Consider the following 26,931-nt stretch of genomic DNA (forward strand, 5'->3'; position numbering starts at 1 on the left):
TATTTAACCACTTCAGCCCTGGAAGGTTTTACCCCCTTCCAGAGCACTTTTTACAATTTGGCACTGCGTCGCTTTAACTGCTAATTGCGCGGTCATGCAATGCTGTACCCAAATGAAATTTGCGTCCTTTTTTTCCCACAAATAGAGCTTTCTTTTGATGGTATTTGATCACCTCTGCGGTTTTTATTTTTTGCGCTATAAACGGAAAAAGACCAAAAATTTTGAAAAAATATATATATTTTCTACTCTTTGTTGTAAAAGAAATCCAATAAACTCAATTTTAGTCATACATTTAGGCCAAAATGTATTCAGCCACATGTCTTTGGTAAAAAAAAGTCAATAAGCGTATATTTATTGGTTTGCGCAAAAGTTATAGCGTCTACCAACTTGGGTACATTTTCTGGAATTTACACAGCTTTTAGTTTATGACTGCCTATTTCATTTCTTGAGGTGCTAAAATGGCAGGGCAGTACAACCCCCCCCCCCCAAAACGACCCCATTTTGGAAAGTAGACACCCCAAGGAAATTGCTGAGAGGCATGTTGAGCCCATTGAATATTTAATTTTTTTTGTCCCAAGTGATTGAATAATGACAAAAAAAAAAAAAATTTACAAAAAGTTGTCACTAAATGATATATTGCTCACACATGCCATGGTTATATGTGGAATTGCACCCCAAAATACATTTTGCTGCTTCTCCTGAGTACGGGGATACCACATGTGTGGGACTTTTTGGGAGCCTATCACAGTTTTGAAGGCCATAAAATGCCAAGATGGCACAACCCCCCCCCCCCAAATGACCCCATTTTGGAAAGTAGACACCCCAAGCTATTTGCTGAGAGGCATGTTGAGTCCATGGAATATTTTATATTTTGCCACAAGTTGCGGGAAAATGACAAACTTTTTTTCTTCACAAAGTTGTCACTAAATGATATATTGCTCAAACATGCCATGGGCATATGTGGAATTGCACCCCAAAATACATTCTGCTGCTTCTCCTGAGTACGGGAATACCACATGCGTGGGACTTTTTGGGAGCCTAGCCGCGTACGGGGCCTGAGAAAACCAAGCACCGCCTTCAGGATTTCTAAGGGCATAAATTTTTGATTTCACTCCTCAGTACCTATCACAGTTTTGAAGGCCATAAAATGCTAAGGTGGCACACCCCCCCCCCCCCCCCAAATGACCCAATTTTGGAAAGTAGACACCCCAAGCTATTAGCTGAGAGGCATGGTGAGTATTTTTCAGCTCTCATTTGTTTTTGAAAATGAAGAAAGAAAAGAAAAATGTATTATTTTTCTTCTTTTTTCAATTTTCAAAACTTTGTGACAAAAAGTGAGGTCTGCAAAATACTCACCATACCTCTCAGCAAATAGCTTGGGGTTTCTACTTTCCAAAATTGGGTCATTTGGGGGGGGGGGGGTTGTGCCATCTGGGCATTCCATGGCTTCTGAAACTGTGATAGGCAGTGAGGAGTGAAATCATAAATTTACACCCTTAGAAATCCTGAAGGCGGTGCTTGGTTTTCGGGGTCCCGTACGTGGCTAGGCTCCCAATAAGTCTCACACATGTGGTATCTCTGTACTCAGGAGAAGCAACAGAATGTATTTTGGGTTGTAATTTCACATATGCCTATGGCATGTTTGAGCAATATATCATTTAGTGACAACTTTGTGCAAAAAAAAAAAAATAATTTGTCTTTTTCCTGCAACTTGTGTCACAATATAAAATATTCCATGGACTCGACATGCCTCTCAGCAAATAGCTTGGGGTGTCTACTTTCCAAAATGGGGTAATTTGGGGGGGGGGGGGGTTGAACTGTCCTGGCATTTTATGCACAACATTTAGAAGCTTATGTCACATATCACCCACTCTTCTAACCACTTGAAGACAAAGCCCTTTCTGACACTTTTTGTTTACATGAAAAAAGTTTTTTGTTTGTAAGAAAATTACTTTGAACCCCCAAACATTATATATTTTTTTAAAGCAAAGGCCCTGCAGATTAAAATGGTGGGTGTTTAGTTTGTTTTTTTTTCACACAGTATTTGCGCAGCGATTTTTCAAACGCATTTTTTTGGGAAAAAACTAACTTTTTAAAATTTTAATGCACTAAAACACACTATATTGCCCAAATGTTTGATGAGTAAAAAAGATGATCTTAGGCCGAGTACATGGATACCAAACACGTCATGCTTTAAAATTGCACAAAAACATACAGTGGCGACAAACTACATACATTTTTAAAAGCCTTTAAAAGCCTTTACAGGTTACCACTTTAGATTTACAGAGGAGGTCTACTGCTAAAATTACTGCCCTTGATCTTCACGGTGTTACCTCACATGCATGGTGCAATTGCTGTTTGCATTTGACGCCAGACTGACGCTTGCGTTCGCCTTTGCGCGAGAGCAGGGGGGGACAGGGGTGCTTTTTTTTTTTTGCTTTTTTTTATCTTATTTTTAAACTGTTCCTTTCATTTTTTTTTTTTTTTATCATTTTTATTCTTATCTCAGGGAATGTAAATATCCCCTATGATAGCAATAGGTAGTGACAGGTACTCTTTTTTGAAAAAAATGGAGACCCTAGATCTCTCCTCTGCCCTCAAAGCATCTGACCACACCAAGAAGATCGGTGTGATAAAAAGCTTTCCCAATTTCCCAATGGCGCTGTTAACATCTGGCGAAATCTAAGTCATGAAATGCTCCTAGCTTCCGGTTTCTTAGGCCATAGAGATGATTGAAACATTCTGGTCTCTGATCAGCTCTATGGTCAGCTGGCCGAATCACCGGCTGCATTCTCTGGTTCCCTGTTGGGACAGGAGTGCCAGAGAAAAACATGGAAGACGGTGGGGGGGGGGGGGGGAACATTCCCTCCCACTGCTTGTAAAAGCAGTCTAGAGGCTAATTAGGATTGCTTTTACATGAAAGCTGACCGCTGGCTGAAAAGAATGATACCAAGATGATACCTACACCTGCAAGCATCATTCTGGTATAACCACTCAAAGTCCAGCAACATACCAGTACGTTGCTGGTCCTTGTTGGGCATATATTGTAACCTTTTTTTTCATGCAGCCTGTGGGCTGAACGAAAAAAAGAGATTGATCGGTGGGTATGCCTATCATTAGAATACCTCCCTGCATCCACCCACTTCTAATGATGGACATACATGCAACATTTATATATGCCGAAGCATGGGGGCATCCGCCCCAAAAGTTAGGAGCAAATCGCTCCTCCCCCCCTGCTGCCCCTATGCTTCGGCATATATGCTCTTTTTTTTAACCGTGGTGGTGAAATCACCCCCTACAGCACTGGAGTCATGGCTTTATGTATCGTGGGAGCAAACGCTGTTGCTGTCAAGATAAATAAATCCGCGCTGCAACTGAATGGCGTACCTGCTAAGCAAATGATGGTTAACAATAAAACAAAGTAACATTATAGTATAACAGTAAGACATACCACACCTGCAAAGCAAATGCGAAAAAAACCTTAATAAAAAATAAAACATTTTTTAACGCAACCTGTGCCTAAAATATGTATATGCCGAAGCATGGGGGCATCCACCCGCAAAAGGTATGAGCAAATCGCTCCTCCGCCCCTGCTGCCTCCATGCTTCGGCATATATGCTCTTTTGCTCGTGGGAGCAAATGCTGTTGCTGTCAAGATAAATAAATCCGTGCTGCAGCTGAATGGCGTACCTGAAAACAAAAAAATGGTTAACAATAAAACACAGTAAACAGAAAAGTATAAAAAAATTACATACCTGAAAAACAAACATGATAAAACATAATAACAATAAAACATTGCAGAATAGAATACAGTAAAAAAAGAGCAGAACAATAGAGAGAGAATAGAGAGAGAGAGAACAATAAAACGACAACTATTTTTGTTTTTTTTATTTAATTTTTTTTTGTGTATTATTTTTTTTTTTTTACTTTTGTTTTTTTTTTTTTTTTTACACTTTTTTTTTGTAACTGTAACTTTTGTAACTGTAACTGGTTCCAGGTTCTCAAAATGCGATGGCATCTTGGGAGACCCTGTGAAAGTGTGTCCTATTCTGTGCAGTGCTGTACCCTACGCTAAAACTCAACTAGTGTATGGTAGCGCTCAAAACATTCACCAATGCAAAGACCAGGATTGTCAGGACAGGAGGGAAAATAATAGCGGGTGTCACGCCTATATCCGCGCTTTCTACAGACATGACATTTTCTTTGAGGGGCTCGTTGGGTAGGGGTACTCGGGAGGACATAAGGAAAATGCCTCTCATGCAGCCGGCTTACTGCATTTGGTTGGGGAAGGTGAGGTGGAGCACTGTCTGGAAACAGAAGAGCTCTGATGATCTCTTCCTGGAGTTTAAGGAAGGATCTAGTCCGTCCTGAAGCTCTGTATAGCATATGAGCCTTCAGCAAAGCCAATTGACATAAGTATACAGAAACTTTTTTATACCAGCGTCTGGCCTTACGGGCAACTAGGTACGGCACCAACAACTGGTTGTTGAGGTCCACCCCTCCCATGTTAAGGTTATATTCATGGACACAGAGGTGTTTCTCCACAACACCAGTCGCCGTAGTAATTTGGACAGTCATGTCTGCATGAAGGGAGGTAAGAACGAAAACATTCTTATCCCTCCACTTCATAGCGAGCAAGGTATTACACTTCAAGCAGGCTCTCTCCCCCAGCCTAAGACGGGAATTTACAAGCCGCTGGGGAAACCCCCGTGATTAGATCGCACGGTGCCACATGCTCCAATCTGATGATCAAACAAGTGACTAAAAAGTGGCACGCACGTATAATAATTGTCCACGTACAAGTGGTACCCCTTTCCGAATAAGGGTGACACCAAGTCCCATGCAATCTTGCCAGCGCTTCCTATGTAGTCAGGGCAGTTTGTCGGCTTTACGTGACTATCTCTTCCCTCGTAAACAATAAAACTACATGTATAGCCTGTGGCCCTGTCACAGAGCTTATACATCTTGACCCCGTATCTGGAACACTTGCTGGGAAGGTACTGTTTGAATGACAAGCGGCCAGAAAACTTAATCAGGGACACATAAACGCAGACAACTTGATGGGGAGTAGTCTGCAAAACATTGGTTGAAGTGGTTTACGAGGGGCCGAATTTTGTAGAGCCGATTGTATCCAGGGTCTCCACGAGGACGACAGAGTTCATTGTTGTTGAAGTGCATGAACCACAAAATCTGCTCGTATCGTGCCCTGGCCATGGAAGCAGGGAACACGGGCATATGGTGAATTGGGTCAGTGGACCAATATGACCGCAACTCACTCTTTTTGGTTATGCCCATGAGGAGGGATAGGCCTAGAAAGATCTTAAATTCAGAAACCGTAATTGGTTTCCAATCTATGGCAAGGGAGGACTGGGGAATAGTGGCGATGTGTTGACCAGTGTACAAATTGCTTTGGTCCACAATAGATCTATAGAGATCTTTGGTGAAAAACAGCGAATAAAAATTAAGTGACGTAAAATCAACTGTTTCCACCTGAATGCTGGGTTGGCCAGTGAATGGGGGAAATACGGGTGCTGCAGAAGTGGTGGGTTCCCAATTAGGATTGGCAAATGCAGCAGGAAGGGCACTATGGGCACGACTGGCCTGTGTCTGTCTTCTTGGTGGCAGCAGGACACTACTCATGCTTGCCACCTCGCCAACTTGAACTGCACTTATGGGACTCGCCACGTCACCAAGTGTTACTGCAGTGCTGGATGTATGACCAGGGTGTACTAGGCCGCTGGTGCTTGCCAGTTCACCAGAAGGAATAGCGGTGCTAGTACTTCTGTGTTCCATACAAGAGCCCTGCGGTTCTTGCACCTCAACAGCAGAAGAAGATTGGGGTCCGGTACGTCTGACCTTGGCAGGGACCACAACTTCGTCGTCAGAGCTATCTGTCATGGAGCTGCTGCTGTCTACAGGTTCGTATTCTGAGCCTGAATCTGACAGATGAGTAACTTCCTCTTCACTATCTGTCATGCTCAGAAACTACTGTACCTTCGATTTGCCATTTTGGGCTCTAAATTTAGTGGTACAGTAGTGAGACTCACAGGTAAAAAAGCTCCTGACTGTTAGCGACTGTATCAAAACGCTACCAAAAAAACTGTTAGCGATCGCAGGGATCAGGCCTGACTCTGCGAACACTGCAGTTATGTGTTTAGTGTTTTGTAAGTGACAGTGATAGATCAATACTGCACTTGGGCTTGGGTGGGCTGGACCGGGCGGAGGGGCAAAACGCAGGTGCTAGCAGCTTTCTGGGCTGATCCCGCTAACACTGCGTTTTTTGGAACCCTAAACTGCTGGGGACGCTAGTATAGATCTGATCAGATCAGATATTGATCCGTTCAGATACTATACCACTAAAGGAGGTGTATGCTGCGTGCGTGGGTGTTAGCGGTACTGGCACTAACCTGACGCTGCCTGGGGCGACGCAGACCCTACCTGACCTTAAAACCTAACTTATATCACCCGCCGGGCGATCAGGGGGTTAAACCTTTATTAGGTATTAAACGGCGGGTGCCCTGACACTATAAAAAACTAACTAACCAGCGTCACCCGTAACAGTTATACAGTGATCACTGGTGAAAGGGTTAACTAGGGGGCAATCAGGGGGTTAAAACCTTTACTAGGTAGTATATGGGGGTACCTGACGCTATAAAAACCTGACGGCGAACCTAAATACTTACCTGCCTAACTAGCGTCACCTGTGACACTAATACAGCGATCAGATAACTGATCGCTGGCGATGGGGGGTGATCAAGGGGTTAAACAGGGGGTTAGGGGGGTACCCTAGACCTAAAGGGGCCTACCACTAACTGCCCTACCACTTATACCTGTCACAAATGACACAAATGCAATAATCAGTAAAAAAAAAACTGCTATTGGTGTCACTGTGACAGGGGGTGCAGGGGGGTGATCGGGGGGTGGGGGGTGAAAAGTGTGCCTGGAGTGTTCTACTGTACGTGTAGTGTTGGTGCAAACTTACTTGATGTCTTCCATGTCTGGCCATGAATCAGTGGCCCCCCTCAGCAAGCATCGCTCCTGAGCTAATCCGACTGCCACAGGCACCGAGAGGGGGGTCCCGTTCGGACCCCCCGCCCGCGGGCAGGCAGGGACGTACAGGTAAGCCCTTATGCCTGCCCGTGCCATTGTGTCGATGTACTTTGGCGTGCGGTGGTCGGCAACTGGTTAAACTTACAGCATTTCAGAGACTTGTGTTTTGGTCTTCTGTTCCATCTCGGGATCTCCTGGGTTGTCGCTGATGTTGGGGCGTTCCTCGTGGGCGGGGGGGGCAGCCCATCAGTTTTTCTGTGGGCTACCCCTTACTCTCAGGGTGACGTGCTTGTGTGTACTATGGCGCCCTGGTTGATGGCAGGGGCCCCGACGCTTCAGGAATTCGGGTCCCTGCTTTATGTGGAAGTTTATATTTGACATCTTTTGTGATAACTGATGTTTTCCTTTGTTGTTTTTTATGTTATCTTTTTTCTTGCTGTCCATTGATATGAGACAGCAATTATTTTACTTTATTTTACTTACTGTAAGAGAAATGTTATTCTACATAAATAAAGATTATATAAAAAAAAGTGGGCCCTGCTCATAAGCGCTTACAATCTATTAGGGTGGGTAAAGTACAAAAGGTTATGGGAGATGAGCTCATGGAAATGATAAAAGATTAGTTGGAGGCATGATAGGTTTCCCTGAGGAGAAGAGTTTTCAGGGACCGCCTAAAGGCAGCCAGAGTAGGAGATAGCTGGATAGATTGAGATAGAGAGTTGCAGAGGGTGGGAGAAGCCCTGGAGAAGTCCTGGAGACGAGCATGGGCTGAGGAGACAAGGGAGCTTGAGAGCAGGAGGTCTTGAGAGGAGCAGAGAGGATGGTTTGAATGATATTTGGAGACAAGAATGGTGATGTAGCTTGGGGCAAAGTTGTGAATGGCTTTGTATATTGTTGTTAGTAACTTGAATATAATTCACTGGGCAATCGGAAGCCAGTGTAGGGAATGGCAGAGGGGGTAGCAGACGCGGAGCGGTTGGTAAAGTAGATGAGTCTGAGAGCAGAAATCATGATAGACTGAAGAGCAGAGGTATGGAGAGGTAGGCCAATGAGAAGGGAGTTGCAATAGTCAAGGAGACAGATAACAAGGGAGTTAATGAGTAGCTTGGTGGTTTCCTTAGTTAAAAAGGGGCAAATTTTAGAGATGATGGACTGATGGTTTCATTTTTTATTTTGATGGAAAAGCCATGGAGGAGAGCACGGGCAGGGGTAATAAGGCTGTACTGGAAGCATAGAAGAACACAGAGGGCGCGTAGGCCTAGCGCATTATCCTCAATACATGTTTTTATTGAATAAAATACTCATAATCACATCAACTAAATGTTGTGGATTTTCGCATATGGACTTAAGCGGATGATTTTATAATAATGCTCTGACACAAGTACAGTACTAGTTTGTGAGTATATTCACCTCTATTTTATTCAATAAAAACATGTATTGAGGATAATGAATTAGGCCTGCTCACCCTCTGTGTTCTTCTGTGCTTTCAGTTCATTTGGACTTCCTCAATCCACATATACTAATATGTAAAGATAAGAGTCTGATGACACGTTGGGACTTACTGCACAGCGCAGGAGAGTGAACATTTTGATATGCTCTGACCGTAATAAGGCTGTACCTTGTATCGGGGGTAATATGTGGGTAATAAGGCTTACCTATAGGTACTGTCTCCTTAACATGCATCGTTTAAGACAGTAGTCATCAACCCTGACCTCAGGGCCCACTAACAGGCCAGGTTTTATGTATTACTTTGGGGAGATGCAGACTAGAATACTGCAATCACTGAGCAGCAAAAGATATCACCTGTGATGTATTTCAGTTATCTTTCAAACCTGGCCTGTTAGTGGGCCCTGAGGACAGGGTTGATGACCACTGCTTTAGGAGATATTTACTGTAGATGCAGCCGGTTTCATCACCAATGCATGCACTCTGCAGGCATGGCCACCCGGGCCGTTCCTTTAGACTCCTGTGGTGCAAACAGTTGCTTCAGCGACATCATCGCGGCTCCAGCCACTCACACAGCCGGAGTCCGCGAACACGGAAGGAAGCCTGGGTTAACATGGAAGCGGCTTCAGCAGTGACAGCGTGCCGCTGGAAGGCTTCGTTCTAAGGTAAGTTTGCATGCATACTAGCACATTATAACTTTGTCTTGCAGGTTTAAAAAAAAAAGCTGGCGGTTTTCTACCACTTTAACCACTTCCCGCCCGGTCTATAGCAGATTGACGGCCGGGAAGTGGTTCAGTTATCCTGATTGGACGTCATATGACGTCAAGCAGAATAACATGCCGGCACGCAGCGTGGCGATCGCAAGTGCTGTGTGTCAATCTGACACCGGCCATATCTCTGATCATGGTAAGAAGCCTCTGACAGGAAGTGCCAGTAAACAGCATTCCTCGGTTCGCGCTGACGGGGCGAGCCGATCGGCAGCTCTTCCTGTCAGAGGGGGGGGACCTGTGCTGATAATCAGCACATTGATTATCAGCACAGCCCCAACAAATGTGCCACCACAGCTGCCAAAGAGCCAAAACGTGTCCATAAGCTGCCAGTCAGTGCCCCATAAAAAAAAACTGATGACAGTGCCCAGATCAGTGCCAATTAGTGCCCACCACAGTGCCAGTAAGTGCCCATCACAGTGCCAATCAGCGCCCAGCACTAAAACCTATCAGTACCTCATCATCAGTGCTGCCCATCAGTTCCACCGGTCAGTGCCAATCAGTACTGCCTATCAGTGCCAATCAGTGCCGCCTGTCAGTGCCCATCACAGCCGCCTGTCAGTGCCACCTATCAGTGCACATCAGTGCCACCTATTAGTGCCAATCAGTGCTGCCTATCAGTGCCCATCAGTGCTGCATATCAGTGCCACCTATTGGTGCCCACCAGTGCTGCATATCAGTGCCGCCTATCAGTGCCCATCAGTGAAGGAGAAAACAAAATTTTATAACCAAAACAAAGAAAAACTTTTTTTCTCAAAAATGTTGGTCTTTTTTAGTTTGTTTAGCAAAAAATAAAAACCGCAGAGGTGATCAAACACCACTAAAAGAAAGCTCTATTTGTGGGAACAAAATGATAAAAATTTTGTTTGGGTACATTGTAGCATGACCGCGCAATTGTCATTCAAAGTGTGACAGCGCTGAAAGCTGAAAATTGTCATGGGCAGGAAGGGGCGAAAGTGCCCTGTATTGAAGTGCTTAAAGAAAAAAAATACTCAAAATCTTTGTTATTTAATACATAGAAATAGGGTTCTTGTAGCAGGTTCTGCAGCTCTGTGTTGAAACACATATCATTCTCATACACAATCCTATGGAACACTGCTCACTAAGCAGGGAAATCATTTGTAATTTTAGAGAAAAATTTACATGCTAACTGTTCCTCACTTATAAATTTTACATGAAGTGTGATTGAGCATAATTTTATGCCGTTGTTTCTGTGGCCTGCCTTTGAATAACTTTAAGGACATAAAAAGAAAATGTGCTTGTGGCTGTGGTTGAAATCTAACCGTCTTAAGAAATGTGTGACTTAAAAACCACAAGGACAATAAGGGACATATTTATCCACTGTGTCCGAGGAAACAGCACACAGTGTTAAATGAACAAAGGCTTTTCTAGCTAAACCTTAACCACTTCAGCCCCGGAAGAATTTACCCCCTTCCTGACCAGAGCACTTTTTGCGATTCGGCACTGCGTCGCTTTAACTGACAATTGTGCGGTCGTGCGACGTGGCTCCCAAACAAAATTGATGTCCTTTTTTTCCCACAAATAGAGCTTTCTTTTGGTGGTATTTGATCACCCCTGCGGTTTTTATTTTTTGCGCTATAAACAAAAATAGAGCGACAATTTTGAAAAAAACGCATTATTTTTTACTTTTTGCTTTAATAAATATCCCCCAAAAATATATAAAAAAAACTATTTTTTTCCTTAGTTTAGGCCGATACGCATTGTTCTACTTATTTTTGGTAAAAAAAATCGCAATAAGCGATTATTGATCGGTTTGCACAAAAGTTATAGCGTTTACAAAATAGGGGATAGTTTTATGGCATTTTTATGAATGAATTTTTTTTTTTTTTTTTATGGCGGCGATCAGCGATTTTTATCGTGACTGCGACATTATGGTGGACACATCGGACATTTTTACACATTTTTGGGACCATTGTCATTTATACAGCAATCAGTGCTAAAAAAATGCACTGATTACTGTGTAAATGACACTGGCAGTGAAGGGGTTAACCACTAGGGGGCAGGGAGGGGTTAAGTATGTCCTAAGGAATGTTTCTAAGTCCTCATGCACAAGGACGTTTTTACAGCTGCTTTTTTGAGCTTTTTTTGCAGCTTAAAAAGGCCTGTCTATGTTAGTCTATGGCTTCATGCCCACCTAGGCGTTTTTGAGCTGCAAGTGGCATAGGCGTTTTTAAGCTGTAAAAAAAACCCAGGACCAGTGGGTTCTGAAAGACGTTTTTCAGCTGTAAAAACGCTCTAACGCTGAAAAACGCTCAAAAACGCTCAAAAACGTCATTCACCAACGTTTTTTAGCGTTTTTGATCCATTGAAAAAAAAAAAAAAAAAATTTGAAAAAAAAAAAAAACGCTCAAAAACGCTAACGCGGAAAAACGCTCAAAAACGCTCAAAAAAGCTAAAAAACGCTATTGCAAAAACGATGAAAAAAGCTGAAAAAAGTAAAAAAAAATCACTGCAAAGATACTGGCGTTTTCATAACGTTTTTTTAACAGCCTGTGTGCATGAGGGCTAACTGTCAGGGGGATGGGCTGTGTGTGTGACATCACTGTTCTCTGCTCCGATGACAGGAAGCAGAGAACAGTGACACTGTCACTAGGCAGAACGGGGAGATGCTTGTTTACATTAGCATCTCCCCGTTCTTCCTCCCCGTGAGGCGATTTGCCTAGTGGTAGCACTGGCCCTGCAAAAGAGGGTTTTGGACCCGCGACCCGACTCACGGAGCTTGCTGCGTGTGCGCCCGCTGACCACCTCTTAAAGGGGAACGTACAGGTACGTGGTTTTGCCTGTACGTGCCCTTCTGCCGCACTATATCTGCGTGAGGCGGTCGGCAAGCGGTTAAAGGGGTAGTAGAAGTCAGTTTTTCACTTGTACTTACAGGTAAATATTAAGACTTACCTGTAGTTACAGTGAACATCTACTGAATGCGAACATTTATAATGGCCGGTGACATTACTGGCACATGCGCCCTGCACTCTGAATGGACAGCACACTTGATGTGCCGTCTATTCAGAGCACTGTGCCGCAAATGTGACTCCTGAGTGCATGTGCAGGATTGATGTTATTGTGGCCTGACCATCCAAACACTCAGAGCTTGTGAACCCGGAAGGAAAACCAGGTGAAGATGGAAGCCCTGTTAGTGGTTACAGCATGCCGCTGTATGCACCTACAGGCAAGCCTATATTAAGGCTTAAATTGGTTGACCACTTTTAGCTACGGGTAAGCCTAGATTAAGGCTTACCTGTAGGTGCAAGAAATATATTTTCAAAAGACAGGCACCGATGTCTACGGCGCACAGGCTCACTGAGCGTGCCGTTTATAACGGTGATCGTGCCGTCAGTGGCGGCTCCTGCACACATGCGCGTGAGTGACGTTATCGCGGCTCCGGCCAATCACAGCGCCGGAGCCGCGATACCCGGAAGGAAGATGGACGCTTCATGGAAGAGGGAACAGCGGTGACATCGCAGGCTCCTGTGTCAGGTAAGTGATGCATAGTAGCCCATTATGCTTTACCTTTGCAGGGAAACAAAGAGGAAGTAAAACCCATCAGGGTTTACTTCCTCTTTAACCACTAGCCGACCAGCCGCCGCAGTTATACTGCGGCAGGTTGGCTCGGCTGGGCAAATCACCGTAGTTGTACATCGCTCCTTTAAGACGTGACAGCAGGCGTGGGCACACGCCCAGCGTGCGTCCCCGGAGCCGATGCTTGTTCCCAATGGGCGCGATGACCGCTGGGCACCCGCGAATGCTGGTGACAGAACGAGAACCGGGATCTGTGTGTGTGATCTGTGTGTGTAAACCGGGATCTGTGTGTGTGATCTGTGTGTGTAAACACACAGATCCCGGTTCTCTCAGGGGAGAAGAGACAGATCGTGTGTTTATACTAAGTATGAACACCAATCTCTCTCCTCCCCTAGTCAGTCCCATCCCCCCTACAGTTAGAACACACCCAGGGAACACAGTTAACCCCTTGATCCCCCCTAGTGTTAATCCCTTCCCTGCCAATGACATTTATACAGTAATCAATTGCTATTTTTAGCTCTGATCGCTGTGTGTCCGATCTGACCGCAGCAATATCGCAGTCCCAATAAAAATTGCAGATCGCCGCCATTACTAGTAAAAAAAAAAAAATAATAAAAATGACATAAATCTATCCCCTATCTTGTAGACGCTATAACTTTTGCGCAAACCAATCAATATACGCTTATTGTGATTTTTTTTACCAAAAATATGTAGAAGAATACATATCGGCCTAAACTGAGTAAAAATGTGTTTATAATATTTATTATAGCAAAAACTACAAAATATTGTGTTTTTTTGAAAATTCGCTCTTTTTTTTGTTTATAGCGCAAAAAATAAAAACTGCGGAGGTGATCAAATACCACCAAAAGAAAGCTCTATATGTGGGGAAAAAAGGACAGAAATTTAGTTTGGGTACAAGGTTGCACGACCGTGCAATTGTCAGTTAAAACGACACAGTGCCGAATCGCAAAAATGGCCTGGTCAGGAAGGGGGCAAATCCTTCCGGGGCTGAAGTGGTTAAGGCCGGGTTAAAACATATACGAATTGGATGCGGGTTTCCTTGCATCCAATTTGCATGACAGGCGAGTGTGACCGGCTCTCAATGGAGTCAGTTCACACAGGTGCAGGGCAGCTGCAGTCCGGATTGAAAAAGGGTCCTGTACACGTTTGGGTCCGGTTCAGGTATGAATTCAGGCAAAAATTCGGACCTGAATCGCACCTGAACCATTGAACAGACACGCACCAGACCCCAGGCATGAACCCACGGCTGCACATATGTAAACCCGGGCCTAAGAGACTTTACTACCCTTTTAACCCTTTCATGCCTAAGCCTATTTCTGACATTTGTTGCTTGCAAGTTAAAATCTGTATTTTTTTGCTCGAAAATTACTTACAACCCCCAAAAATCATATATATTTTTTTAGCAGAGACCCTAAAGAATAAAATGGGGATTGTTGCAATATTTTAGGTCACACGGTATTTGCGCAGCAGTCTTTCAAATGCAATTTTTTGGGAAAAAAGACACTTTCATAAGTTTAAAAAAAACTAAACAGTAAAGTTAGCCCAATTTTTTTGTGTAATGTGAAAGATGATGTTACGCAGAGTAAATAGATACCTAACATGTCATGCTTTGAAATTGGGCACGCTCATGGAATGGCGACGAACTACGGTACCTATAAATCTCCATAGGAGACACTTTAAAAAAAATGAACGGTTACCGGGTTAGAGTTACAGAGGAGATCTGGTGTTAGAATTATTGCTCTTGCTCTGACGCGGCGATACCCAACATGTGTGATTTAAACACCGTTTACATATGTGGGAGCGACTTATGTAAGCATTTTCTTTGCTGCACAAGCTTTTTTTTTTTCTTATTTTAATTATTTTACATTGTCTCTGTAAAAAAAAAATTTTTTACCACTTTTATTGCTGTCGTAAGGAATGTAAACATATCTTGTGACAGTAATAGGTGGTGACAGGTACTCTTTACGGAGGGATCGGGGGTCTAAAAGACCCCAAATCCCTCCTTTGCACTTCAAAGTATTCAGATCACCAAAAACGGCGATTCTGAATACTGTAGCTTTTAAAAAAAATCGGCGCCATCGACAGCCGAGTAAACCGGAAGTGACGTTGTGACGTTGCTTCGTGTTTACACATAGGAGACTCGATCGAAGCTGTTTCCGGCTTTGATTCAGTCTCTCTCTAGTCGCCGGAAGTGCCGGATCGCGTATCGAGTCTCCCGTGGGACAGGAGGCCCGGAAGAGCAGCGGAAGGTGGCGGGGGGGGGGGAACGAGCGTCCCTTCTTGCTCCTTCGGGATAACAGCCGATCGGCTTTTAGCCGCATCGGTTGTTATGCCTAAAGGGCCGACCGCCCACTAAAAAAAACGGAAAACAGAACCGAGGTGATGTATCCAGCTGCAGGCATTACCCCGGTATAACCCCTGAAAACCGAGGCCGCATATGGGCATACAGACGGTCATAAGGGGTTAAATGGATTATATTTTTAGGCCAGAAATTGCATAATGAAACCCAATAGAAAAGTCAGCACAGCTGGATAATTCATCTGTGATCTTTATTAGGTCATAGCAAGTTTAAAAATACAGGCTGACATGTTTTGGCACAAGCCTTGTTCACAGCTCAGTCTAATGCCGCGTACAACGATCGAACTTTCCAACGTAAAATGTGTGATCGGAGCTTGTTGTCGGAAATTCCGACCATGTGTAGGCTCCATAAGACATCTGAATTTCTGTCCCACAAAATTTGAGATCTGGTTCTCAAATTTTCCGACAACAAAATCCGTTTGCACAAATTCCGATCGTGTGTACACAATTCCAACGTACAAAGTGCCACACATGCTCAGAATAAATTACGAGACGGAAGCGCTCGGTCTGGTAAAACTACCGTTCGTAATGGAGCTAACACATTCGTCACGCTGCAAATTTAAAAGTCTTTTAATGCAGCGCATTCTCTTCTTCTTTATAATGCTAGAAGAATGCAGTTGTTTTGCTGCTCATATTCACACAGAGTTCTCACAAACTGATTTCTTTATTATTTCTCGTGATTTCATGAATATAATTTTTTTTATTTTCGTCACATCTCCAGAAGTTTTCTTTTTTTGTTTTTATAGTGATGGGTTTTTTTTGGTTGTTTTTCTAATTAAGATATCCTGTTTTATTTTATATTTTACTTGGTGATCTCCCTAATTTTTTGGGTGGGTTTTGTGTGTCAAGTTACCACAACACCATTATTATTATCTTGTATTTTTTTAACTTCAAGGAGGTTGGTTGGTGTCCCTTGTTAATTTGACATTGTATTGTTGAAATGTACCTGCCTACTCACAAACAAACTGTCCTTTCTGAAGGAAAACATAAACATAGGCAAGTATTTCTGAAAAATAAATATCCCTTTATTAGTGGTCATAACCAAATAAAGAGGAAGGCAACGCTGGATAAACTGGTGAAATTGGCGAAGCCTTTGTATGCCAGGGCACACATCAACTATTTGCCAGCCAAAATTGGTGGCCTGAGGAGTCCTTATAATGGTGATTAGGGATGAGCCGAACACCCCCCCCCGGTTCAGTTCGCACCAGAACCTGCGAACGGACCGAAAATTCGCACGAACGTTAGAACCCCATTGACGTCTATGGGTCTCGAACGTTTGAAATCAAAAGTGCTCATTTTAAAGGCTAATTGTCCTAAAAAGGGTTGCTATTGTCCTAAAAAGGGTTTGGGGACTCGGGTCCTGCCCCAGGGGACCTGTATCAATGCAAAAAAACCTTTTAAAAACGGCCGTTTTTTCGGGAGCGGTGATTTTAATGATGCTTAAAGTAAAAAAAAAAAAAGTGAAATGTTCCTTTAAATATCGTACCTGGGGGGTGTCTATAGTATGCCTGTAAAGTGGCGCGTGTTTCCTGTGCTTAGAACAGTCCCTGCACAAAATGTCCTTTTTAAAGGAAAAAAAATCATTTAAAACTGCTTGCGGCTTTAATGTAATGTCGGGTCCTTGCAATATGGATGAAAATCAGTGAGACAAACAGCATGGGTACCCCCCAGTCCATTACCAGGCCCTTTGGGTCTTGTATGGATATTAAGGGGAACCCCGCACCTAAATTAAAAAAAGGAAAAGCGTGGGGCCACCAGGCCCTATATACTCTGAACAGCAGTATACAGGCGGTGCAAACAAGACAGGGACTGTAGGTTTGTTGTTAAGTAGAATCTGTTTGTAATTTTGAACTGGTACATTTTTAACGTGTTTAGCTCCAGCCAAAAAATCTATTTTAAGCTTTTTGGAAAACATAGGGAAGGGTTATCACCCCTGTGACATTTGTTTTGATGTCTGTGCTCCTCTTCAGAAGATTTCACCTCACTTTTTGTCCCAATGACAAATGTTTTTTGAAAATTTGGATTCTTTTGTGAAACAAGGATTGGTGATAAAGCATCAGTGGAAACGAGAAACATTTTTCCCATATTAACTCTTACAGGAGAGAATTTCCCTTCCTAGGGGTAGATTTCATCTCACTTCCTGTTGTCTCCTTCCGTTTGCAAGTAGGAGTCGTTTGTAAGTTGGATGTTTGAAAGTAGGGGCCTGCCCTATATACTCAGCAGAAATTTGGGCCTTAGGTGTTGAACAGGGGCAGAAAAATTGGGCCTTTGGTGGTGGTGGTGCTAGTGCCACAACACTGTAAGTCCTCAATCGCTCTTGGTGGGCGCAGAAACGGGCCCTGCTGTGAAATATTAGATCAAGAATTGTAATTACATGCCCCTGATGAACAGGGGCTGAAAAATTGGGCCTTAGGCACTGGTGCTGGTGCCACAACACTGCAACCCCTCACAGATACTCTAGTTGGAACGCAGTAACGAGCCCTGCTGCAAAGTATCGCATCAAAAATTGTAATTACACGCCCTTGTTAAACAGGGGCTGAAAAAATTGGGCCTTAGGCACTGGTGCTGGTGCCACAACACTGCAACCCCTCACAGATACTCTAGTTGGAACGCAGAAATGAACCCTGCTGCAAAGTATTGCATCAAAAATTGTAATTACACGCCCCTGTTAAACAGGGGCTGAAAAATTGTGCCTTAGGCACTGGTGGTGGCACCCAGATCCAAAAATGTTCTTACAAGCTATCAGCGTGATCATTGAGGAGGAAGAGGATAATTACTCAGGATAGTCACTCAGCATCAGCATAGGTAGTCTTTGAAGGGATCTGAGATTTCAAAAAAAAATTATTCGGTTACATCAGCATCAGGTGCTTGGTAGCTGGTGGTGATCCAAGACTGATTCATTTTTATGAAGGTCAGTCGATCGACCGAGTTGGTGGACAGACGCACCCTGTGATCGGTTACAAAGCCTCCAGCAGCACTGAATGTGCGTTCCAAAAGAACGTTGGATGCAGGACAGGCCAGGGGCTCAATTGCATACTGTGCAAGCTCTGGCCAGTGATCCATCCTCATGACCCAGTAACCCAGAGGATTTTCGGTGGGAAAGGTGTCCAAGTCAGATCTTGTCCCTAGGTATTCCTGCACCATGTAAAACAGACGCTGGCGATGGTTGCTGGAACCGATCATACCTTGGGGCTGCGGACCAAAAAAGTGTCTGAACGCATCAGTCAGACGGCCACCTTCTCCACCGCTCCTTCTTTGACTGACCGAAGCCTCAGCAACACGTTGTCCAGAAACAGGTGTTTGTAACCTCCCAGTCTCTGGGAACGCACAGACCTTTCTGCAAGGCCTCCCGAAGATGTTTCATCCTCTGCTCCCTCTGCGATGGCAAGATAAGGTCTGCAACCTTACCCTTGTAACGTGGATCAAGGAGGGTTGCCAGCCAGTATTGGTCCTTCTCCTTGATACCACGAATACGAGGATCCTTACGCAGGCTTTGCAGGATCAGGGAGGCCATGCAGCGTAGGTTTGCTGAGGCATTCGGTCCAGAGTCCTCTGGGTCACTAAGGACGATATGGTCCGCAGCCACCTCCTCCCAGCCACGTACAAGTCCATGTGTTTCTTGGGACTGAGCCCTTAAAGACTGCCGCTGATGCTGAGTGCCAGGCTCCACCTCCATACTGACACAATCCTCCTCCTCCTCGTCCCTTTCCTGTGTGATCGGCGGGCACGCAGGAACACTGTCTGGATAAAGGGGGCCCTGAGAGCTAAGGAAGTCCTCCTCTTCCTGCCTCTGTTCTGCCTCAAGTGCCCTGTCCATTATTCCACGCAGCGTGTGCTCCAACAGGTGGACAAGGGGGACAGTGTCACTGATGCATGCACTGTCACTGCTCACCATCCTTGTGGCCTCCTCAAATGGTGACAGGACAGTGCATGCATCCCTGATCATGGCCCACTGGTGTGGGGAAAAAAAAACAAGCTTCCCTGACCCTGTCCTGGTGCCATAGTCGCACAGGTACTCTGCTGCGTGTGCAGCCGCTGCAGCATGGCCAACGTTGAGTTCCACCTGGTGGGCATGTCACAGATTAGGCGGTTCTTGGGCAGGTTAAACTCCTTTTGGAGGTCTGCCAGCCGAGCACTGGCATTATATGACCGGCAGAAATGCACACAGACTTTCCTGGCCTGCCTCAGGACATCCTGTAAGCCCGGGTACCTGCCCAAGAACTGCTGCACCACCAAGTTAAGGACGTGAGCCAAACAGGGCACATGGGTCATTTGTCCTTGTCGGAGGGCAGAGAGGAGGTTGGTGCCATTGTCGCAAACCACCATTCCTGCCTAAAGTTGGCATGGCGTCAACCACCTCTGAAGCTGCCCCTGCAGAGCTGACAGAACCTCTGCCCCAGTGTGGCTCCTGTCCCTCAAGCACACCAGCTCAAGCACCGCATGGCATCTTTTGGCCTGCATACTTGCGTAGCCCCTTGAACGGCTACGGAGCACCGCTGGTTCCGAGGACAAAGCACAGGAAGAGGCCATGGAGGAAGAAGAAGAGGAGGGGGTGGAGGAGAGAGGTGTGTCACAATCATTAGTAGTGGCATTTTGGAGGCGTGGTGGCGGAACAACCTCCAACACTACTGTACCTTGTCCTGCATCCTTCCCAGCTGCCAGCAGAGTCAACCAATGCGCGGTGAAACTTAGGTAACGTCCCTGTCCATGCCTGCTGGACCATGAGTCAGCGGTAATATGCACCTTACCGCTGACCGCCCTGTCCAGCGAGGCCAAGACATTGCCTTCCACATGCCGGTAGAGAGCCGGAATCGCCTTCCGTGAGAAAAAGTGGTGTTTGGGTACCTGCCACTGAGGAAAAGCACATTCCACAAACTCAAGGAAGGGGGCAGAGTCTACCAAATGAAAAGGCAGCAGTTGAAGTGCTAGCAATTTTACCAAGCTAGCATTCAACCGCTGGGCATGTGGATGGCTGGGAGCGAACTTCTTTCGGCGGTGCAGCAGCTGGGGCAGGGAAATTTGCTTGGTACAATCTGACGTCGGTGTACCGAAAGCAGATTGCCCACAAGTACTTGGCTGTGACACACCTAATTCTACACCTTCATTCCTCTCAGTGCAGGTCTCAGAGAGGACTGAAGGTATAGTGGGGTTGGATATCTCAGCTGATGAGGAGCAAGGAGAGGTCCTCTTTGTTCTTTGGTGTGGGTCTTTTAGATACGCTTGCTAACGAACTGCATGGCAGGTCAACATATGTCTGGTCAAGCATGTGGTGCCCAAGCGGGAGATGTTTTGGCCACATGAGATACGCTTGAGAAATATGTTGCAAATAGCAGCGGTGCGATCTGATGCACTCGTCTCAAAAAAGGCCCACACCAAAGAACTTTTGGAATAACGCGCAGAGACAGCAGCGCCCTGCACATGCGGAACTTTGGGGTGTGATGCAGTCAGTGTGCTGCCCTTAGGCTGGCCCCTGGAGGGCATCCTGCCTCGTTGGTGATGTGCCTCCTCCTCCCCCTCTCTCCTATCAGGCACCACGTTGAGTCAGTGACCTCACCATCCCTTCCCTCCTCATCACTGGAGCAAACCTGGCAGTATGCTGCAGCAGGGGGAGCATGACTGCCAGATTGCTGTCCTTCTTGGGCACCCCCTCTGTCCGTGCTCACGTTACTGCCTTCATCTAGCTCAGTATCATCATCAGAGCCTTCTAAACGCTGGGCATCCTCCTGGAGCATGTACCCAACACTGTGGTCAAACAGTTTGAGGGACTCCTCAGGAGAACATGGTGGGGCTAGGGAAGGAGTCACTGATGCCATTGAGCCGAGGGATAAGGCCGCGTTGGCAGCTGCTTTGCCAGACAAAGTACCCTGAGCATGGGTGAGAGAGGATGAGGAGGATGAGGACGGCTTGGTCATCCACTCGACCAAGTCTTCCGCATGTTGCAGCTCAACACGGCCAGCTGCCGAACAAAAAGGTCAAGTGTGTCCCACGGCCACGTGCTGATGAGGATACACCGTCTCCACGACCAGCACTGTTGCCTCTAGACACAGAGCCTGCTTGGCCATCCATGTTGGCCTTCCAGACATACTACTGGCCTGTAGCTGCACTAAGCTGGGATATATATATTTATATATATATATATATATATATATATATATATATATATACTGATACTGCAGCTAGCAAAATCAACTGCCTGCCTGTAGTATGAGAACACCACAGTAGTGATAGGATCAGGAAAACAGTAGCAGTAGTGATAGGATCAGGAAAACACCACCAACCTTCGACAGGTAGCTTTAGGTGAACACTGTACAGAGCTCGCAAAAAACTAACTTGTAGCTCATTTAGCTGCCTGCGGTAGTGATAGGATCAGGAAAACACCACCGACCTTCTACAGGTAGCTTTAGCTGAACACTGTGCAGAGCTCGCACTACACTAACTTGTAGTTTTAGCTGAACACTGTGAGGAGGACGCACTACACTAACTTGTAGCTTTAGCTGAACACTGTTCAGAGGACGCACTACACTAACTTGTAGCTTTAGCTGAACACTGTGCAGAGGTCGCACTACACTAACTTGTAGTTTTAGCTGAACACTGTGAGGATGATGCACTACACTAACTTGTAGCTTTAGCTGAATACTGTGCAGAGGTCGCACTACACTAACTTGTAGTTTTAGCTGAACACTGTGAGGAGGATGCACTACACCAACTTATAGTTTTAGCTGAACACTGTGAGGAGGTCACACTAAACTAACTTGTAGCTTTAGCTGAACACTGTGCAGAGGTCACACTAAACTAACTTGTAGCTTTAGCTGAACAATGTGAGGAGGACGCACTACACTAACTTGTAGTTTTAGCTGAACACTGTGCAGAGGTCACACTAAACTAACTTGTAGCTTTAGCTGAACACTGTGCAGAGGTCACACTAAACTAACTTGTAGCTTTAACTGAACACTGTAAGGAGGATGCACTACACTAACTGTAAATAGTCTAGCTGCCTGACTGTGGTACTAATAGGATCAAAAGAACACCAGCAATTTTCTTCAGGTAGCTGTAAATACTGTAACAAGACAAGCCTGCCTGTCAGTATGAAGATAACAGGAACGGATCTAGCTAAACTGAATACCGTGTATATATATATATATATATATATATATATATATATATATATATACAACACCTGGGATGCATATATATCTATACACAATACACTGTAAGTGCAGCTAACTCACTGACTGTCCTGCCTAATCTAGCTAACTCAAATGAAATGACACTGTCTCTCTCTCTCTCTAAGCACGCTGGGACACACTACACAGGGCCGCCGTGCAGGCGGCCTTATATAGTGTGGGGCTTGTTCTAAACCCCCTGAGCCATAATTGGCCAAAGCCACCCTGGATTTGGCCAATTACAGCTCTCTCTACTGACGGCGCTGTGATTGGCCAAGCATGTGGGTCATAGTGCATGCTTGGCCAATCATCAGCCAGCAATGCACTGCGATGCCGCAGTGAATTATGGGCCGTGACGCGCCACACGAATTTGGCGCGAACGGCCCATATCGTTCGCAATTCCGCGACCGATCGAACAGCAGATGTTCGAGTCGAACATGGGTTCGACTCGAATGCGAAGCTCATCCCTAATAGTGATCCCAATCCAGTCGCAGGATACAAGAGATCAGGAACAGCAGCAGATGACATATATGTCCCCAGGCTGTGGTCATACAACAGCCGGCATCTTTTGTCAGACCAGGCTGAACCCAGGCCATCACTTTCTTGTCTTCCTTCCACTCTTCCTTCTAGGCTTACATCCAGGCTGTGGCTGAGGTGTTGAAGGTGTGGCAGGAGGAGGAGGAGGATGGTCCAACTCACACAGGTGGGTTTTGTTGGTGATTTTGCCTCTCAAACCCTAATTTTGTGTAAGGTACATGATTTCCTCACACAAGAGGCATTGACCCTCTTCCATTTCCTGCAGTTTGCATGCAGCTATGGAGGCAAAGGCCTCTTGAAGAGTGGGGGTGGTTCTGAGGGCCAAAGAAGCCTCTTCAATCAGCCTGAGCGCTGACTCCTCCACATTCCTCCCCTTCCTGGGCCTTTTTGGTGGAAGGCGGAGGGGAGGTACCTGTGATTCTGTCAGGCTACTGGGCCCGGCCACCTCCTGGTTGCCACATTCCACAGCCTCCTCCTGGCTGCCACATTCCACAGCCTCCTCCTGGCTGCCACATTCCATGCCCTCCTCCTGGCTGAGGCTTTCCTGTGTATGAAAAAGGGACATAGTTTGAGTTTTTTGGTCATCAATCACACACAAATTTCAGCTCATGACTGTTTTACAAATTGAATATTAACAAATAGAAAAGACTATCATTCTGACCCCAGCATTTTTCAGTCTTGTCACAATCATTTTTGGCCACTACTGTCTATTGATATGTAAAACACTTTATTAAATCAGCTATTAGTGATCACTAATAACATCTAGTTAACATCATTAATTTTTTTTAAAGAAATCTGTAGAACAATGCTATACCTGGCTCAAGCCAGGCTCCTCCACTTCTTCCTGGCTGAAAGGCCCAGGGTGGGCGTCGGAAGCCTCAGCTGAGGTGTAAGGAAGCGTGGAAGGAAGGGTGGAAGGAAGAGTGGAGAGTGATTGCCTGACTTCAGTCTGGTCTGACAAAAAATTCAGTCTGTCATAGTACCAGAGCCTGGGGACATAAATGTCATCTGCTGCTGCTCCTGATCTCTGGGAATCCTGGACCTTATTGCACTCCCTAAGATATGTGCTCCTCAGGCCACCAATTTTTGTTTTTAAATAGGGGATGTTTGCCCTGGGGATTTGCGGCTTCACCAGTTCCAGCAGTTTCTCCATCGCTGCCTGCCTCCTTATTTTGTTATTATATTGTGGATGTTTCACATGCCACAGACAGGGCAACTCCCTGTACTTGTCTATAAAGATTGGTAGAAAGCTGTGGTCTTTGAACCCATCCATTTTCTCTGCAAGACACAATACAAGACAAGCCCTAATGTCAGGCTAAACTCTCCTAATCTTGAACCAATATAGGCCTCAATCTATAAGTAGTATAGGGCCAGTGATGCACCGAGTTAAAATTGTACCTTCGTTAGAATGATCGTCGCTTCCGTTACTTCGTCCTCCACTCACAGATCGTACATATGACGCACGTGTGTTACGCTTTATATACACTGCGCATGCGTGAACCTACACCCAATCCTGATGTTCTTTCTAGTCTATTCCCTGCCCATTGTCTTTCGGCTCAGTGGGGAGAGAACATGGCGGAGACACAGCAGGTGCATGCAGACAGCAGCAGCAATGAGGAAAGCCCGGAGCCACGAACGTCCAGATCCCAGAAGAAATTGAAGGCCTCAAATATGTCCTTTGTAGAGATGGTGAAGATGGTGGACATCTTGAAGAGGAACGACTATGACGGGAAGTATGGACCATACCTAAACCCAAATGTGAGAAAGGCCAAGATTATGACTAAAGTTGTGAAGACTCTGCAGAAGAATTTTGGGGTACGACGATCCAAGGATCAACTGAGGAAACGATGATCAGACGTGAAATTGAGGGAACACGATCAGTACAGAAGAATCAAGAGAGTGCTTCTAAAAAGTAAGTAGTTGTCGTGTGTTCCTATTTTAATTTTTATTATTTGCATGCTGCTCCATGTGCTTTTCTTTACTGCTGTACAGTTTCAAATGGCAACTTTCATGGTCATGGGCACATTAATCGGTCGTAGGAAACATCGTTCATTCATCCACTTAAATACGATGTTTTGGGCACATGCAGGTTAACTACATTTGTTCAGGCCTATTTGTATTAAAAGAAGTTTGTTGTCTAGATGGGTTTGTAACTAGAATGAAATGCAAACTTGATTCAGTGTAAAAGAGAGGACACTCAGCAGCTGTTTACACATCTGGACGCAGGAGCACTAGTCTGGGACACAAGAACACCCTTTTTAGGGTGTCTCATGCAAGTGCTCCAGTGGATACTTGGGGTGTCTCCATGTGTGAAACTTGTCCAAAAAAGGGAAGTCTTCCAGCATTGGAAAGGAAATAAAAATGTCTTCAGCGTGGAACTCTGCCAAAACAGACAATTGTACAACACTTCCAAGCAATGTTTCATGTTCCTATTTCTGCCCTCCAATATCTGTGTGCTTAGTATACCTTTTTTTTATTCACATAGGGGAGAAAAGACTTGGGACATCTGAGGACACCAGGGACCCCCCACCTCCGAAAGAAGGGGAAGTCACCAAAAACCAAGCAGATGATGAGGAGTAGGGATGAGCTTCGAGTTCGAGTCGAACTCATGTTCGACTCGAACATTGGCTGTTCGCAAGTTTGCCGAACAGCGAATAATTTGGGGTGTTCGCGGCAAATTCGAATGCCGCGGAACACCCTTTAAAAGTCTATGGGAGAAATCAAAAGTGCTAATTTTAAAGGCTTATATGCAAGTTATTGTCATAAAAAGTGTTTGGGGACCCGGGTACTGCCCCAGGGGACATGGATCAATGCAAAAAAAGTTTTAAAAACGGCCGTTTTTTCAGGAGCAGTGATTTTAATAATGTTTAAAGTCAAACAACAAAAGTGTAATATCCCTTTAAATTTCATAGCTGGGGGGTGTCTATAGTATGCCTGTAAAAGGGCGCATGTTTCCCGTGTTTAGAACAGTCTGACAGCAAAATGACATTTCGAAGGAAAAAGCCCATTTAAAACTACTCGCGGCTATTGCATTGCCGACAATACACATAGAAGTTCATTGATAAAAACGGCATGGGAATTCCCCACAGGGGAACCCCGGCCAAAATTTAAAAAAAAAAATGATGTGGGGTTCCCCCTAAATTCTATACCAGACCCTTCAGGTCTGGTATGTATTTTAAGGGGAACCCCACACCAAAAAAAAAAAAAAAATGGTGTGGGGTCCCCCCAAAAATCCATACCAGACCCTTATCTGAGCATGCAACCTGGCAGGCCGCAGGAAAAGAGGGGGGATGAGAGTGCGCCCCCCCTCCTGAACCGTACCAGGCCACATGCCCTCAACATTGGGAGGGTGCTTTGGGGTAGCCCCCCAAAACACCTTGTCCCCATGTTGATGAGGACAAGGGCCTCATCCCCACAACCCTGGCCGGTGGTTGTGGGGGTCTGCGGGCGGGGGGCTTATCAGAATCTGGAAGCCCCCTTTAACAAGGGGACCCCCAGATCCCAGCCCCCCCTGTGTGAAATGGTAAGGGGGTACTTACCCCTACCATTTCACTAAAAAACTGTCAAAAATGTTAAAAATGACAAGAGACAGTTTTTGACAATTCCTTTATTTAAATGCTTCTTCTTTCTTCTATCTTCCTTCATCTTCTTCTTCTGGTTCTTCTGGTTCTTCCTCCGGCGTTCTCGTCCAGCATTTCCTCTGCGGCGTCTTCTATCTTCTTCTCCTCGGGCCGCTCCGCGCCCATGGCATGGGGGGAGGCTCCCGCTCTTCTCTTCATCTTCTTCTTCATCTTCTTCTCTTCTTCCTTCTTCTCTTCTTCATTTTCTTCTCCGGGCCGCTCCGCACCCATGCTGGCATGGAGGGAGGCTCCCGCTGTGTGACGGCGTCTCCTCGTCTGACGGTTCTTAAATAATGGCCCCGCCCCCTCTGACGCACGGTGACTTGATGGGACTTCCCTGTGACATCACGGGTAATGCCACAGGGAAGTCCCGTCATTTCCCTTGCATATAAGCCTTTAAAATGAGCACTTTTGATTATTCATGTTCGTGTC

Source organism: Aquarana catesbeiana, linkage group LG01 (genome assembly GCF_042186555.1).
Source record: "Aquarana catesbeiana isolate 2022-GZ linkage group LG01, ASM4218655v1, whole genome shotgun sequence".
Classification (NCBI taxonomy): domain Eukaryota; kingdom Metazoa; phylum Chordata; class Amphibia; order Anura; family Ranidae; genus Aquarana; species Aquarana catesbeiana.